This window comes from Octopus bimaculoides, chromosome 29 (genome assembly GCF_046866305.1).
Source record: "Octopus bimaculoides isolate indiv1 chromosome 29, ASM4686630v1, whole genome shotgun sequence".
Taxonomy (NCBI): domain Eukaryota; kingdom Metazoa; phylum Mollusca; class Cephalopoda; order Octopoda; family Octopodidae; genus Octopus; species Octopus bimaculoides.
Window position 1 is genome coordinate 10,615,658 of NC_142956.1, and position 18,195 is coordinate 10,633,852.

The 18,195-nt window shown below is 39.0% G+C and overlaps 1 long non-coding RNA gene across 1 annotated transcript in view; it reads left to right on the forward strand.

Moving 5' to 3' along the window:
* The window catches only part of LOC149130346 (uncharacterized), a 323,461-nt gene extending 306,989 nt beyond the window's left edge, over positions 1 to 16,472 (forward strand). The window contains exon 5 of the long non-coding RNA XR_016238975.1: positions 16,355 to 16,472. This is a non-coding gene — a long non-coding RNA (uncharacterized LOC149130346). The remainder of the gene's footprint in view (positions 1 to 16,354) is intronic.
* Positions 16,473 to 18,195: the final 1,723 nt, after the last annotated feature.

Here is an 18,195-nt window from a genome sequence, read left to right on the forward strand (position 1 = left end):
CCTGCTGAGGGCCACTGACGAGATCTGTGGATGGTGCAAAGTCCCCTCTTGACCCAACGTAACGTGGTGGAGGAACAATGTTGTTGACAGGGCCATTAGGGAAAAGAAACAGGCTTGGAAGGACTGAAAGAACAGAAGTAGCAGGGAATTGTATCAGACTACCAGAAGGGAAGCTAGGAGACAGGTTTATTTAGCCAGAGGGGAAACAGATACGTAAAACTTTGCCAATGTTCTGCTGTGTGAGGACCAAAGACTTGAGGTATTTCGTGTTGCAAGACTGTGTGTGAGAGAGAATCGTGATGTTGTAGGAGAGAAATGTGTGCGCAGGGATGATGATTCACTTGCATTAAATGAGGCTGCAAAGAGATAGGTTTAGAGATGCCACTATGAAAGGTTGCTCAATAAAGAGAATGAATGGGAGAAAGAGAGTCTGCCGAATGCCAACCCAACAGAGGGACGAGCTATCTGAATTGACAGTACTTTGGGAGATGAAGCAATTAAGGGTATGAAGATAGGGAAAGCCCCTGGCCCATCAGGAATCGCTGCAGAGATGCTCAAAACATCTGGTGGTGTCAGCTATAGCCTATGCACACATATAGTTAACCAGGTGATACACGAAGGAGTCATACCCAATGACTGGTCTAGCAGCACCATAGTCAACTGCTATAAAGGTAAAGGTGACGCTTTAGATACAAATAATTACAGAAGTATAAAGTTGCTGGATCAGGTAATGAAGGTCACCAAGAGGGTCATAGCTCAACTAATTAGGAAGAGAGTCAGTTTAGATGAGATGCAGTTTGGGTTCGTGCCAGGTGAAAGCACCACTGATGCTATATTTCTGGTAAGACAGCTGCAAGAGAAATACCTAGCCAAAGATAAACCTCTGTACCTGGCTTTCGTTGACATGGAGAAAGCCTTTGACAGGGTCCCCCGATCCCTTATCTGGTGGTCAATGAGGAAACTAGGGATAGAAGAATGGTTAGTGAGAGCTGTGTGAGCCATGTACAGGGATGCTGTCAGTAAGGTGAGGATTGGTAATGAGTATAGTGAAGAATTCCGGGTAGAGGTAGGGGTCCACCAAGGATCAGTCCTCAGCCCCCTCTTATTCATCATAGTTCTCCAAGCAATAACAGAGGAATTCAAGACAGGATGCCCCTGGGAGCTCCTCTATGCTGATGACCTTGCACTAATTGCTGAGTGACTATCAGAACTAGAGGAAAAGTTTCAGGTGTGGAAGCAAGGACTAGAATCGAAGGGCCTTAGAGTAAACCTAACTAAAACTAAAGTCTTAATAAGTAGGAAGGCAGAAAAACCACAAATCCCTTCAGTTAGATGGCCCTGCTCAATCTGTAGAAAAGGCGTAGGTAGAAACTCAATAAAATGTACCCAGTGTAAGCTATGGACACATAAGAGGTGCAGCAATATCAAAGGAAGTCTAACTGGGAAGATAGTTTTTGCATGTGGCAAATGCTCAGGTAACTATAACACCGAAAATGTGCAGAGAACAGCTTCTTTCACATTCCAGGGAGAAAAACTACAAGTAGTTGATAGCTTCCGTTACCTAGGTAACCAAGTCAGTAGCAGAGGTAGATGCTCTGAAAGTGTAACTGCTAGAATAAGAATAGCCCGTTGGTGACGAAAGGCCTTTCGCTCAGAGTAAAAAGTAGACTGTATGATGCATATGTACGAACAGCCATGCTACATGGCAGTCAAACATGGGCCATGACTGCTGAGGACATGCGTAAGCTTGCAAGGAATGAAGCCAGTATGCTCCACTGGATGTGTAATGTCAGTGTGCATATAAGACAGTGTAAGTGCCCTGAGAGAAAAGTTGGATTTAAGAAGCATCAGATGTAGTGTGCAAGAGAGATGACTGCACTGGTATGGTCATGTGTTGTGAATGGATGAGGTCAGCTGTGTGAAAAAGTGTTACACCTTAGCAGTTGAGGGAATCTGTGGAAGTGGTAGACCCAGGAAGACCTGGGATGAGGTGGTGAAGCACGACCTTCAAACACTGGGCCTCAATGAGGCAATGACTAGTGACCGAGACCCTTGAAGATATGCTGTGTTTGAGAAGATCCAGCAAGCCAAGTGAGACCATAACCCGTGGCCTATGCCAGTGGTGTATAACCAGCCCACTTATGAGTACCCTTCATTCATTGGACAATAAACTTTGCTTGCGAAGACCTGTTGAGTCAAGTGAAATCAAAATCGCTGACGTGGCCGATGACAGTACCACCTGATTGGCACTCATACCAGTGGAACATTAACAGCACCATCCAAGCGTGATCGTTGCTAGGGCTGCTGACTGGCTCCCGTGCCGGTGGCATGTAAAAAGCACCATTCGAGCGTGATCGTTGCCAGCATCACTTTACTGGCACATGAAAAACAACATTCGAGCGTGGTCGTTGCCAGTACTGCCTGACTGGCCCCCATGCCGGTGGCACATAAAAGCACCCTCTACACTCTTGGAGTGGTTGGCGTTAGGAAGGGCATCCAGCTGTAAAAACTCTGCCAGATCAGATTCAGCCTGGTGCAGCCATCTGGCTCGCCAGTCTTCAGTCAAACCGTCCAACCCATGCCAGCATGGAAAGCGGATGTTAAACGACGATGAGGATGATGATCAATATGTACCGATGTGCATGTGACTTTTTCCCTTTGTCCATCCATGGTTATATCTTTAGCCAAAAAGAAAAAAGAGAAACATTCTTTATATAAAATATGATTATTTGTAGAAGAAATGCATACGTTTACAAACCATTTGTACATGCTCTGCCAATCACTTATATGTGTATATACTCTACACCTGGTTTGTTGTTCGAATTTCAGCTTGTTAACCGAATGGTCTCTCAGTTACTTGTTCCCATGTATAGTCTATTTGCGGTTTGTTGATCAAATTTCATTATGATATGCGAGTTTCATTTTCTTCAGAAAAAACGTTCGCTATTCAACTTCTTTTCGTTTAAAGAGCCATATATGGGTACATCACTGTATATTGTTACCACAAAAAATACTAATAATTCTTAAACATGGATGTTCTTTTACAACAAATTCTACTATGGTAGTTACCAGCCAATATGAAAGATTTGCTCATGGTAACTACCACAGTATACTTTGTTCTAGCAAAGCATCCACGTTTAAGTGGGTATAAATCTTACCTCTTAGTAGCAACACTGCCTCTGTCGCAAATACATACTAATAACTCTGGAAAGCGATTTATTTTCCCGAGTACCTGTGTCAATACTTACCTATAACTATGACTTACAAGTTGCAGATTGATTTTCTGGAATGCTTTTCTAAGGTAAAAAAAACTTTTAAACAGTAATATGTGGTAGTTAGATTGAGCAACAAAGAAAGATTTATTGTCTGCTTCCCAGACAAATGGTGTTGTACTAAACTAAACTGAGTATGCTAATTCCAAATCTGAACTCAGAATTGCTATAGCACATCAGGATTTTGAGTTATGCACATAATTATATATTAATACTATATTAGAATCAGGAATAGTTAAGTTCAAGGTAAATAATTATTATAATAGTATATTAGTACTGTATATAGTAAATTTATGTTCAAGGCAAATAGTATTATAATATAATGGTACATAGTATATTTATGTTAAGGGAATACTCACTTTATTTTTGATATACTCAGCTCAGAAATGTTTGAGACACTTGCTCTTGCACTTATGTGTCATGCTGGTCTCCCGTTGTAGGAACCAGTGGTAGTTATCCATCATGCATGGATTGAACCAGCCTTGATACCTCGTTTCCATCTCAGATATGTCCTGGTGGAACTTCTCACCATGCTCATCACTAAAGGCACTAAAATAATTGAGATGAGAATGTAAGAAGTGCATTTTAAGGGACATTCGGCATCTCCTTCTTTCATATGCTGTTAGCATGTTGTTTATTAAATCAGCATAATTTTCAGCTCTATGATTTCCAAGAAAGTTCTGTACAACTAATACAAATGAATCCCATGCTGTCAGCTCAACTGGATTCAGTTTACCTCTGAATTTGCTGTCAGACATCAACTTTCTGATCTCGAGTCCAATGAAAATGCCTGCTTTCAGTTTTGTATCACTTTTCTCTGCACCAAATTTTACTTTTAGGTACTGGAAACCACAACCATCGTGTGTCATTGTTTTACAAGGTTTTCGTGAGGCCAAGTTTGATGTGAAGGGGTGGGAGGAATACCTTTTGCAGGTCTACCAGTGGCATATGCTGCACATTGTACCTATCAACTATGCGTTCATCTCTTTTAGTCCAGTCTTTTAGAGTGTAATGATTGCTGTCAATATGGCTGTTCCAAACACATAAAAAGCACATATTTTTGGTATATCCCAGCTGCAGTCCTAGGAGGAGGGAAATCACCACAAATATTCCACTTATGAACTGAATAATTAACTCCTTTCAGAATGAGTTCCATCAATTCATAAGTTTCTTCCATACCGACAACATGACCCACAGGAATGAAAGGGTTTTCATTACCAGAAAAAGTGCCACACCCTAACAGTTGAGGGAACCCGTGGAAGAGGTAGGCCCAGGAAGACCTGGGCTGAGGTGGTGAGGCAAGACCTTCGTACATTGGGCCTCACCGAGGCGATGACTACGGACCGAGACCTTTGGAAATGGGCTGTGCGTGAGAAGACCCGGCAAGCCAAGTAAGATCGTTGCCAGTGCCCCTGGACTGGTTCTTGTGCGGTTGGCACATGAGATGCACCATTTTGAGCGTGGCCGTTGCCAGTACCGCCTGACTGGCTCCTGTAGGATTTTCGAGCGAGATCGTTGCCAGTGCCCCTGGACTGGCTTGTGTGGGTGGCACATAAAAGACACCATTTCGAGCGTGGCCGTTTTCGTGCGGGTGACACGTAAAAGCACCCACTACACTCTCTGAGTGGTTGGCGTTAGGAAGGGCATCCAGCTGTAGAAACTCTGCCAAATCAGACTGGAGCCTGGTGTTGCCATCCGGTTTCACCAGTCCTCAGTCAAATCGTCCAACCCATGCTAGCATGGAAAGCGGACGTTAAACGATGATGATAGCTTTGAGGCTAACCTTACTTGAGTCTATAAACATTCCCCATTTGTTGCCACATGCACCTGTCCATGGTTTTGCATGAGTGTATTAGCATCAGTACAGAAACAAGCATTATTTTCTTGCTTGAAAAAGACAGATAAGCTTTTATGGCAAGAATAGAAAATGTAAATTTCCCTTCCTTGCTGTAGGAGATTCCGTTGTTGTAGTTTGGATCCCAAAACTTCTGCTCCCTCTTTGACAATGCTAGGTCTTTTGCTAAATCATTCAAACCTTCTTGATTCAACTAGCCTGGCTCATTTTCCTTAGAATCAACTACATACTCTTTGTTTAATGGAGAGTCAGGGGGTTCATCGTGCAACATGTCAAGATTTTCAAGTGAAGCATGTGAGAGGGGAACTGGGACAGGGTTTTTGAAGTCATGTGGGACCGGTTTTAGAGCCGACTTACAATCTGCATACACAATTTTTGCTTTGATCTTCTTTGAGAAACCACTAATATTGGTGATGCAAAAGTAACAGAGACATGATTGGTTGGTTCCCACCATACCATTGGTACAGCAAAAGCATTCACTTCTGTTTTCCATTCAGCCCTGAGTAACACATGGTGCAGCATATATAAGGTGCCCACCTCTTGTCTTGGTCCCCAACTTTACACCTGAAATATTTATAGGCAGTTTTTATTTTTGTGGCAATGTTCTTCCGCTGGTCACATGGAGCAAATTTTCCACAGGCATAACAAAAGTTGTCCGGTTGATTCACACAGCCCCTTCTATTCATGATCCAACACAATAAACACAGTTAAAACAGTAATTACGCAGAGCAAGAGATACACATACCACACAAGACGGCTGTGCAAACGACACTGAGAGTTACCAAGAACAAACTGATGCATTTGGCATTTAAGCATAACAACACTGACTGGCAAGTGGTGATGGAGGACAAACACACACACACACACACACACGATAAGCTTCTTCCAGTTTCCACCTACCAAATCCAATCACATAGCTTTGGCCAACCCAAGGCTATTATAGAAGACACTTACATAAGGTTTGACACAGTGAGACTAAACCAGAACCATATGGTTGGGAAGCAAGCTTATTACCAGACAGTCATGCCTGTGCCTATATACATTATCTGATATGTCCTTTTGTCTTTCAACTAGTATAGTGAGCTTTAGGGGATATTTACTTGCAACTGTTATTGTAGAACACATTCATTATATATGTAAAGGCATATCCACCATGCTATAATAATAATGATATAAGTTTAATACTCTCTAACCCCGTTTTCCATCACTCCATGATTTGTTTCATGGAAATTCATTTCCCTTTTTTACTTCTCTGCTGTTCTTCAGTAAAAGGCCACCAGAAAGACCTCATTTCATAAACCATGTGGCTTATGATATATACTTCTCTTAATTCATCTCTTCTCTGCTGTTTATCGACAAAAGACCACTGTCAGTTATTTTGCATTCACCACATGGATTGCTGCACTGTAATGAAACTTTATTCACCTTTTTTTCTTTATTTATTTCCTTCTCTGCTCCTTCTTGACAAAGGACCTATAGTGTTCGAAATGTTGAACTTTAACTCTGCTACAGCGTAAAAATTAATTACTTTGTACTCTTACACTTGTTTGTTTTTGGCGCTTTTCTTCCCCTATGATCATTTCGTTATATATTCCACTGTGGCCATTTATCACTTCTATCACAAAAGTTTCTTTGTTTTACTTCGTTGTTTCTCTGGTGGCAGTTATTTTGTTTTAGTCTCTATGAGAGTTCAAGCAAACTATTAAATAATTATCTTCACCAACCTTCATCATATTCGCATTATCTTGTTGTTGTTTTTTTTTTCCTATTTTCTCTTGTCTTTTATTGCCTTCTGTCTTCTGTATACTCATATCTTCTATTTCTGCCTCCTCATATTCTCTTCTTTTTCATTTTTTCTTCTTCTCATCTGTCTTCTTCACCGTCTTTCCCTATTCTCCATCTTTGTCTTCTAGCTTCTACCGCCTTTTTCATTTGCATTCTTGATACTCCATTTTCTAATTCCACACACACACACACACACACACACATATATATATATATATAGTGTGTGTATGTGTATGTGTGTGTGCACATATAAATATATGTCTACATATATATGAATGTATATCTATCTATATGTGTGTGTGTGCATACATACATACATAAACACACAGATACACATGCATACGCAAGTACATGCATACATTCATGTGTTTTTTTTTCTGTTTCTTTTTCTCTTATGCAACGTCGTTCTTTCATCTCTGTCATGCATACAAAAATAAACAACTATATATATATATATACATATATATATATACGTATATACATATATATATATATATATATATATATATATATATATATATATATATATATATATATATATATATATATATATATATATATACACACACACACACACACACACACACAAACAAACAAAACAAGGAAACAAACCAACAAACAAACAAACTGCCAACCATCCACATATCTTTCGTAGACAGGTAACGACAAAAATAATAAAAGCACACCAGCAAAATGGCAGCCCTCTGTCGTCTGCCTCAGTCAGTCAGGGGCGTCGAGGACGCTTTAGAAAGATCTATAAACAAAGTTATCGTTTTCTCAGGAAAACATTAAAGGAATTAATCGCTTCAAATGATACAATGTTCCTGTTATTATTGTTATTCTTTCTCTTGTTGTTGCTACTGTTGTTAATTATAGTTGGTGAGTATTACATTCATTGCCAGGATTATTATTATTATTATTATTATTATTATTATTATTATTATTATTAGTGTTGCTGTTGCTATCGTTTTTTGATGTTGTTCTTAGTGTTGTTGCTTTTGACAATGAGCGTGCATGTATGCATATAACTATATGACAGACCAAAAACATACATACACTTTCGTACATACATGCACACAGACACAAACATATGCATCTATGTGAGTATCTATATACATTTATATGTATGTGTGTGTGTGAATATATGTGTGTGTGAATATATGTGTGTATCAATATATGTATATGTATATATATATATATATATATAAGAGAGAGAGAGAGAGGGGGACAGACATACAAATGCATGCATGTGTGTGAACATGCATGTACATACATATGTATTTATGCATGTATATATTATATACATATACGTATATACGTATATACACTCATATACGTATATTCATATATGTGTATGTATGTATGAATGTTTGTGTATATACATACACACACGCACACTCACACACACACATATATATTTGCACTTTCATGCATACATACATATGTCTCTCTCTCTCTCTATATATATATATTGACATATGTATATATAGATGTAGATATTGATGTACATACATCCACACATGTATATATTCAAACATACATATGCGCTCATATAGATACAAAACACTGTTTGCATATGAATTTAGATATATGGCTATTCATTTAAGTATATTTACCAACACACCAACATTCATATATAGATATGTATATTTATACAAACATATACACACACACATATATACACACACACATACGCATATGTATATATACACACATAGATATATATACATGCACACACATATATACACATATATCTATATATATATACGCATTTATATATATACACACACATATATATACACACACACATATATATACACACATATAGACTCATATATATACATGTATATATATATATACACGCATATATATGTATATATATGTATATACATATGTATATATGTATGTATGTGTATATATACATGTTTATATGTGTATATATGTATGTATATATATATATATATACACATACATATTTACATGTATATATATATACTCACACACATGTATATATGTATATATGCATATTTATATGTATATACATATATACATTTATATATGTATGTGTGTATATATATATATATATATATATTACATGTGTATATGTATATATATATATATATATATATGTATGTGTGCATGTGTATATATATATATATATATATATATATATATATATATATATATATATACATACGCACACACACACATACATATACATATATATACATATACACATATCCATTTCATTTATACACAGACATACACATATTTATCCTCACAGTTATATACACACACAAAACTCCTTACATATATATCAATACTTGTATACACCCAGAAACAGGAAGAAGTACAAGGAAAAACCAAACAAAATTAGACACATACATATACACGCATACATTACCAAATGCTCTCTCCACCCTGCATGCCAATATTGAAATTCACAACAACATCATCAATAGCACCAACAATAGTTTTATCAGCCCCCACCCGACCATCCACCCTCGTCTACCCCCATTTAAAACATGAAAACTCAAGGGAAAGAGCAAAAAAGAAAATGACAAATCTGGCAGTAAATGAGAATTGTGATTTCTTTATTTATTTATTTAAAATTTTTTAAATTAAGAAATAAAAAAAGCATTACTAATTAATTCACCGTCATCTATAGCAATCGAATCAACTCAACGGATTTGACAGAGATTTAAAGACAGTTATCGAGATTTCATAGCAATCCGATTGGAACGTGAATTTGATGAAGACTGAAAGAATTAACAGACAACATTTGTTATAAAGGAACTAAATTTAAATTTCCACTTTTTCTAAGTCTGCTTTCCATTTTTTCTTTTACTGTGTATCTCCATGTTTCTGTTTGTGTATGATGTATGCGTGTATAGTTGAGTATTTTGAGTATATGTGTATACGTACTTATATATATTATGCACACACAGAGCTATATGTATAATATATTTATGCTTTTACATATATATGTAAAGATGTATGCATATATATATATATATATATACACATGTATATATATATATATATATATATATATATATATATATATATATATATATATATATATAATGTATTCATGTATTTTCATATATATATCAATATGTACACATATATATATGTATATATATATATATATATATATATGTGTGTGTGTGTGTGTGTGTGTGTGTGTCTGTGTGTTTGTATATAGATAGATATTCATGTATGTATATATGCACACATATATCAACAGACACACACACACATGTACATACACACACAGATATATGCATACTTATAAACATTTAATTATTAAAGTGGAAGAATTATCAGAAAAGCCATTTCTATTCATTTTTTTCAAATACATATGTCTTTTATCTTTTACTGGTTTCAGCCCAGGGCAGAGGTCATGCTGTTGCACCTCCTGTAGTTACTTGGTGTTGTTTCCGATATTGTTTTTGGTGAAGTAACGAGTTGGATGGAGCTGCTCTTCTTTGTGTCTCCTGCTGCGATGTGGGTTCATCCAGTATCTCAGATAGAAAGCTGTCCAGACATTCCTTGAAAACTTCCACATCAACACCATGTAGATCTCTAAGGCTGTTTGGCAGGATGTTGAACAATTGCAGGCCCTTGAAACCCAAACTATTGCAATACTGTGTCCTTATTTTAGATAGAGAAGATGGGATCTTTGGTATGAAGCAGTACCGTCCAGTTCGAGGATTGGTATAGCTGTCAATTCCAAAACTGGGAACTAAACCCTTCAAGATCTTCCAAATATATATCACCGTGTATCTTTCTTGTCTTCTCTCCAGGGGAATAGAGACTCAGCTCCTTTAGCCTCTCCCAGTAGCCCATCTTTTGCATCGAGGCTATCTTCTTTGCATATTGGTGCTGGATTGCTTCAAGTTCCAAATTCCCATAGTTGGGAGCAGTAGTCCAAGTGGCTGAGAACAAAGTCTTCCATAGGGGTAGCAGGGCTTCCCTTTTCCTGGTTCTGAGTGTCTTCAGAATCCATCCAGCCACTTGTCTGCACAGTGTTGCCATCTTGGTAATATGCACATGGAATGTTGCATCATTGCTCATGTGAACCCCCCCCCCCCCCCAAGTTACACACCGACTCTGACTCTGGGATCATATTACCTTCTGGTCCAGTGTATAACAATTTTAGCTGGGTGTTGGACCAATAGTGGAGTGCCTGAAATTTCATAGCATTGAACTGCATCTTATTTTTGTTAGTCCATTTGTAGATTTTGTTCAGGTCTTTCTGCAGTTTTATGATGTCCTCTGGGTTCCTAACTGCCTGCGATACTTTTGCGTCGTCAGCATAACTGGTCAGATTGGCTGACTGTACTGCAGAGGACATGTCTGAGAGGGCCACCACAAGTAGTAGTGGCCCCAGTACAGTTCCCTGTGGGACTCCGCTGAGAATTAGTGTCTCTTCAGACTGAGCACCATTGGCTACAGCTATCTGACTCCTGCCCTTTAGAAAATCATGCAGCCACTCTCCCAGTTTCCCGGTAATACCAAGGTTTCACAGCTTGTGACATATCATGCCATGGTCAACCTTGTCGAAAGTCTTGGCAAAGTCAAGGTATATCACGTCTACGGCTGACTGGTTTAGCTGTTGTTTCAGTACCCAGTCAAAGTGCTGCAGCAGCTGTGTGAGGCAGTTCCTCCCTGGACAGAAGCCATCTTGTGTGTTTGTGAGAAGGTTGTTTTCTTCTAGGAAAACCTTTTTCTGACAATACATTCCATTGTCTTGCTAACATGTGAGGTCAGAGAGATGGGTCTGTAGTTTTTAGCATCTGCTCTGCTCCCTCCTTTATGGACAGGGCATATTATACCCTCTTTTAGCATGTTGGGAAGTTTACTACATGCAAGGAAACTCTGAGAGTATTTGCAGTGGCTTTGCAAGAGCCTTTTTACATGTCTTTAAGAGAACAGCCAGGAGTCCATCTGGGCCTGTTACTTAGTTTGATCTGATCTCATCAATGGCTGATATGACATCCTCTTCTGTTATGTTGATGTAATCGATGGTTGTCTCTTTTCTGAATAGATTCTTTACATTGAAAAACTCTTTCAGCTTGTTTATTTGCATATTTTCCAGTGGAGAAGTGAAAACATTTCAGAATTGTTTATTCAGTGCTTCACTTATCTTCCCCGTGTCTGCAGTCAGTGAGTCATTTTTACCAAATAGCGGCCCTATCTTATAGCGTACTGAAGCAGACTCCTGTGCCAACGTGTAGAAGGCTTTAGGATTTCTTTTTATATTTTCGACTGCCCAGGTCTCTCTTTCTTCTCTTTCTTTTTCATGGGAGAATTTGAGTTTATTTTCTATCTTGAAGAGATCTTCTGTCATGTGAGATTTCACACTGTCCTTAAGGTATTTGTTTAAACGATTCGAGATCTTTATTCACTGCCACATGAGTATTCTCCTGTCTCGGGAAATGATGTTTTTTGTGTGTATTGGCTCCCTTCTCTGGGACATATTTAATGCATATGGCTCACATTATTGACATGAATTTATTGAGTTTCGTATCTATGTCTTGCATAGAGAGGCTTTTAGGCCAGTCTTGCTGGAGTATCTGTTTTTCAAGTGACTTCCAGTCAACGTTATAGAAATTTAGGCTGGATAGGGTTTGAGCACCATTTGTGTGGAGTTTATCTTTAGTTAATTCTGGGCCATACATTGTCATTTCTATCCTGTTATGTTATTGGAGAGAGTATGATCTGCTCCATCAATAGCATTTTTGTAAGATAAAGTAGAGATTCTGCTTGATTTCACTCTTTACGCGTCATTCCTGGGGTTATGTTGCCCTCAGGCCACCTGATGTTGGGGAAGTTGAAGTCACCCATCAGGAATATAGTAGTACGTTGATCCACTGAGGCTTTCCTCAAATTTTCCATCATCATTTGAGTCATTAGGTGGGCAATATAGTGTGCATATCACTATATCAAGTTGCTTTAGATGTACTATGTAGTGTGTCACACACCGAGTTTGAGTTTGATAACAGGGTTAATGGTGTGACATCTTCTTGGATGTACATTGCAACTCCACCGTGACTTCTTTTTCTTCTGTCTGTACGGAAGATAGCATACATTGGTATGTGTATCTTGGCATGACATGTCTGCAGACAGATGTGTTTCTGTAAGTGCAATGCATATAGTTTGATTACATGCAGAAAGATTCTTCAGGTGCTCAGTTTTGTATTTGCTGTTGTTCTGCAGCAGGCCTCTTATATTCATCAGTAGAAATGGCGTTAGTGTTGGGTGGTTTGGTGGTGGTCTTGTGTGTGAGGGTACATAGCTCCGCTTTGTCTGTAGCCATGACAACTGTTGCACTATTTCCTGTGCCACACTTAAAAAATGTTGTTGCTCAACCACTGCAGCTTGTACTGCATCTGCATCTGACTTCTGTCTGGCCTTTTTTTCTGCTGGTTTGTGCTGGGATATGCATGTGTAGGTGTTTCCTTCGTTGGGTGAGTGGTGGATTATACTCCTCCAGCGGTGAGTGCACAAAGTGGCAGTTTGTTCCACTCTTTCTACACCAGCAGACACCTCTTTTGTGGAACTTGCTAAAAGACCTTTTTCTCTGAGAAGGTCTGATTTGGGTTTATATTTTAGAACCATTTTTACTTGGCTTTTGTCTGGTGTCGTCTTTTTCTACTTCTACATTGCTGCTTTGGGAAGTGTTGGGACTGTAGTTGTTCACACTTTTCTCATCTCCTTCCTTGTTCAGCACTTTAACTTTGGCATCGATGTTGCCACTGCTTTCTGTGTGAGGTTTCTCACAGGCAGTGTCATTATTTTTTTCACCTCTTTTGAAAATGATGTCCAGTTTCTCCAGGTGTTGCTGTATGAGTGCATAAGATCAGATGAATTCATTCTTCTTCTGTTCTATTTGTGCCACTGATTTGGAGAAACCATTGTTCTTCAGGGCAGTTGTAATCAAATTATTCAGTGAATCGCCTTCTGCGATTTCCCAGGCACATAGGAAGAATCCCATCCCTGTAGACTTCCAGTTCCTTGTCATCTTCCTTGTGGTGGTGTGTACAGTGAGTTTTTGAGTGCAAGTATGAAGAGAGCAGAAGTGTGATGGGAGAATGCATGGAGGTGAGTGAAAAGTTGGGTAGGTGAGGGGGAAGCAAGCTGGGGAGGGAAGAGACTTGCCCACTATAACAGTGTAAAATCACTACTGCAGCGATCTCTCAGGAAGATGCAGAACACTTGGTGGGAGGATCTTGCTGGTGATGTTCAGGCTGCTGCTGATGCAAATGACAGCAAGAAGCTTTACCATCTTATGAAGCGAGCTTATGGACCTAAGAGCTCCACATCAGCTCCTTTGCTTTCCAAGGAGTCTGCCACCCTGTTTACTAAATCAACAGAAATCACAGGGCGCTGGACTGAACACTTCTCTGAACTCCTAAACCATGAGTCAGTTGTGGATGAAACAGTGATTGATACTATGCAACAAAGACTTATCATTGGCTCCTTTAGACTCTTCGCCCTCAATAGATGAAGTAATGACATCAATAAGTAAATTGAATCTTGGTAGGGCACCTGGAAAGGATGGAATTTGTGCTGAGGTCTTGCGATTTGGTGGTAATTACATCACACAGTCCCTTCATGAACTTATTAGTGCTGCCTGGAAGGATGGTGCAATCCCTAAGGACTGGAAGGATGCAATTATTCTTCCTCTATATAAAGGAAAAGGAGCCAGAACAATGTGTGGTAACTACAGAGGTATTGCTCTACTATCAGCTGCTAGCAAGGTTCTGGCAAATATTCTTCTTACCCGTCTGAATGGGTGTCTCGTAAATGATGTCCTATCTGAATCTCAGTGTGGCTTCCGATCTGGTAGAGGGACAATGGATATGATTTTCACAGCAAGACAGATGCAGGAGAAGTGCTATGAGCAGAATATGGATCTTGTCCAGGTATTCATTGATTTAACAAAGGCCTTTGATACTGTAAATAGGGCTTTTTATGGAAAATACTTGGCAAATTTGGATGTCCGGATCACTTTGAATCTATAATTAAATCATTTCATGATGGGATGGAGGCTTGGGTCAATGTTGGTGGTGGCATGGCCGGACCCATTCCTGTAGAGAATGGTGTCAAGCAGGGTGACATCCTTGCCCCAACTCTCTTTTCTTTGTACTTTGCTGCTGCTTTTACTCATGCTTTTGCTAAGGTTAGCTCTCTGGGAATTTATGTGAGATATCGATCTTCTGGCCGCCTCTTTAATCGTCGCCGATTTGCTGCCAATTCAAAGGTTCTCCATTCTATTATTCGTGACCTCCTTTATGCGGATGACTGTGACTTAGTCACTCATACAGTGGATGACATGCAAATACTCATGAATTGCATTTCTGCTTCTTGCAAGGCATTTGGACTTGGCATTAGCCTGGATAAGACTGTTGTAATGTTCCAACCTGCACCAGGAAATCCATATGTGAAACTAGCTATCTTGGTTGAAGGAACAATCCTGAAAGTGGTAGACAAGTTTGTCTACCTGGGCAGCACACTCAGCCGTTCTTGCTCCCTGGATGAGGAAATATGCTTCAGGTTGCAGAGAGCAACTAATTCCTTCTGGTCTCTTCAGTCTCGTGTCTGGTCCCAGCATGGCATCACAAAGCAAACAAAAATTGCTGTGTACCGTGCATGTGTACTGACATCACTCAATTAATCATGTGAGACACGGACCCTTTCCAAATGTCATATAAAGGTCCTTGAACGCTTTCATCAGAGATGTCGCAGACACATTCTAAATGTTGGCTAGACTTTAAAAACTCCAGACACACAGGTCCTGAGGACAGTTGATATATTGAGTATTGAGGCAATGGTGCACAAACACCAGTTACGTTGGACTGGATACCTTATTAGAATGAAGGATAGCAGGATCCTTAAGCAGATGCTATATGGGGAACTTGTGAATGGAAGGAGACCCTGGCAGAAACCAAGGATGCAATTTAAGGACTGTGTCAAGTCCTCATTAAAGGCCTGTGATATGCAAGAGACCGACTGGGAAAGCAATGCTTGTCATCGCCACAGATAGAGGAAGCAGGTTAAGGAGGTAGGGGGGGGTCGACACTTTTGAGAGAGCATGTATTCTGCATGAAGAACTTAAGTGTGCTGCTCGAAAGCACACTGCTAGTGTAGTGAATGGGGAAAGCTTGGTTTGCAATGCTTGCAGTCGTGTATGCTTGTCAAAAGCAGGGCTCATTAGCTACCAACGGAGCTGCAAATGCAAAATATAAGTTAGTCCTAGAGCACACAATGTTCCTTAAGGTCGGCAATGGTCTTCCTCGGTCACGAGTGGATGGCCATCATATATATACTAGCAGCTAAGCCAGGTTTCACCCAGTCTGTTTGGATGATGTGGCTGTGATCGTTTTCGGTTAGGCATAATCTATAACATCGTTTCTCAACCTTATCATTTCAGGTGCCCTGTTTCGATTGGAGCTTCCAGCTGTATGAAAATTTCCTCTCCTCCCCCTATCAGAAAACAGCTTCGCCCGTTCTCCCCCCCCCCCTCAAACCACCCTTTCTGGAAATTTTTTTTTTCTTCGACAGAAACCCCACTTTTCGGCTACAGGGAATACGAATCTGCAAAAATATTAGCAAAAATTGATATTTCTAAATTACCCCCATTTCCTTCATTTTGAACTTTTTTCAAAATATGCAGAAAAATACGGAGATTATGATTCTGAAAAAATTTCCAAAAATCTTTATAAAATGTTTTTTTAAGAATTTTTTTTTTTGTTTTTGTAAATATGCAGAAAAATACGGACATTATGATTCAGACAAAAATTTCAAAGCATGCGGTTACGGTTTTAGGGTTAGGGTTAGGGCTTTAGAGTTAGGGTTAGGGCTAGGATTTTAGGGTTAGTGTTGGGGGAAAAAAAGTCAAAATTGAAGAAATTGGGGGGGAAAGGGGGAGAAAAATTTCACAATGCCGATTTTTGACAATTTTCCCGAATCTCCATATCCAAAAATGGGGATTTTTGGCAAAAAAAAATTTCAAATAAACAAATTTGGGAGAAAATGGTGGGGGAGGGCAGAAGTCTTTCCAAAATATCTTCACAGAAAACAACTTCAGGAATTGTGAAGAAAGAATTTGTACGTAGTCTGTTTCTGAGAACTATTCTATTGGACTTCTGTCTAATCACGTCTTTTAAGGTACACACACATACATAGAAAATGTGAGGTCATGGTCGAAAATTTTTACAATAGTTGATTTATGGAAAAGATTATGTTAAATTTTTGAAATGCAAATCTGTGAATGAAAATTAAGTTCAGACCTCTACATGGTAGGTAGACCTGGTAGAAATAGCAGCCAAATCTCAAAACACCCTACTGTATTAATGCAACAATTCTATGTATTATGTAGTTTGAATGAGAAATTGTAACTAAAGATGAAGATAATTAACCCCACAGCCGTTTGACTGTGAACCTCAAGACAAGAAAGAATACAACGCTCGCCCATGTCAAATTTATATTACAGATATACAATATGGATTATCCCACTAAGCATGCTAGCAATAGACTTCTTGTCGTTGATATTGAACTTTGGTTAGAGACTGAACAACAGATTGCAGCTCCTCCACTCCTATTACATGAAACTTATAGCTTTGAAATATGTTGTTCAGAAGAACTCAGCTTTGTCACACAACATGAAAATCAACATACTGATAGCAGACCTAGTTAGGATAATGAGCAATGTATTCCCACTGTGAACCCTAAAAAAACAAAGGAACATGTACAGAACTTCATGCACTGTATGCAAATCTCTGAATATGATCAGGGTTTTGGTATATAGGAGTGCTAGAAAGAAGTTAGATAGCATTATAAGTAATGAAACCAGTGGTACCTGCCCTGGATATAGAAGCAAAGACTGGAATAGAATACAAAGAGTCTGTGACAAAGCAAACAAGGTGAACACGTGATACAAGACCAACAAATATCAAGGAGTGATGTTTGGAGAGGCCACAGCCCATGGAGAATTAGCCCGTAGATTTAGAAAAGACCTGAAGGAGACCAAACTCAACATTAAGATTGTTGAAAAGCCAGGGAACTGCTATGTAGGACGCACCCCTTTGAGAATGCCATATGCACCAATGATAACTGCATGGGATGTAAGATTAACCCTGGCATTAACTGTAGAAGTAGAAGTCTACAGCATAAGGTGCATAGAAGATGCTTGTAAAGACAAGAACATAATAGAAGGCATCATACCCCAATAGCCACAGTTATATATATACATAGACAGTGTTGTTAGTAGGC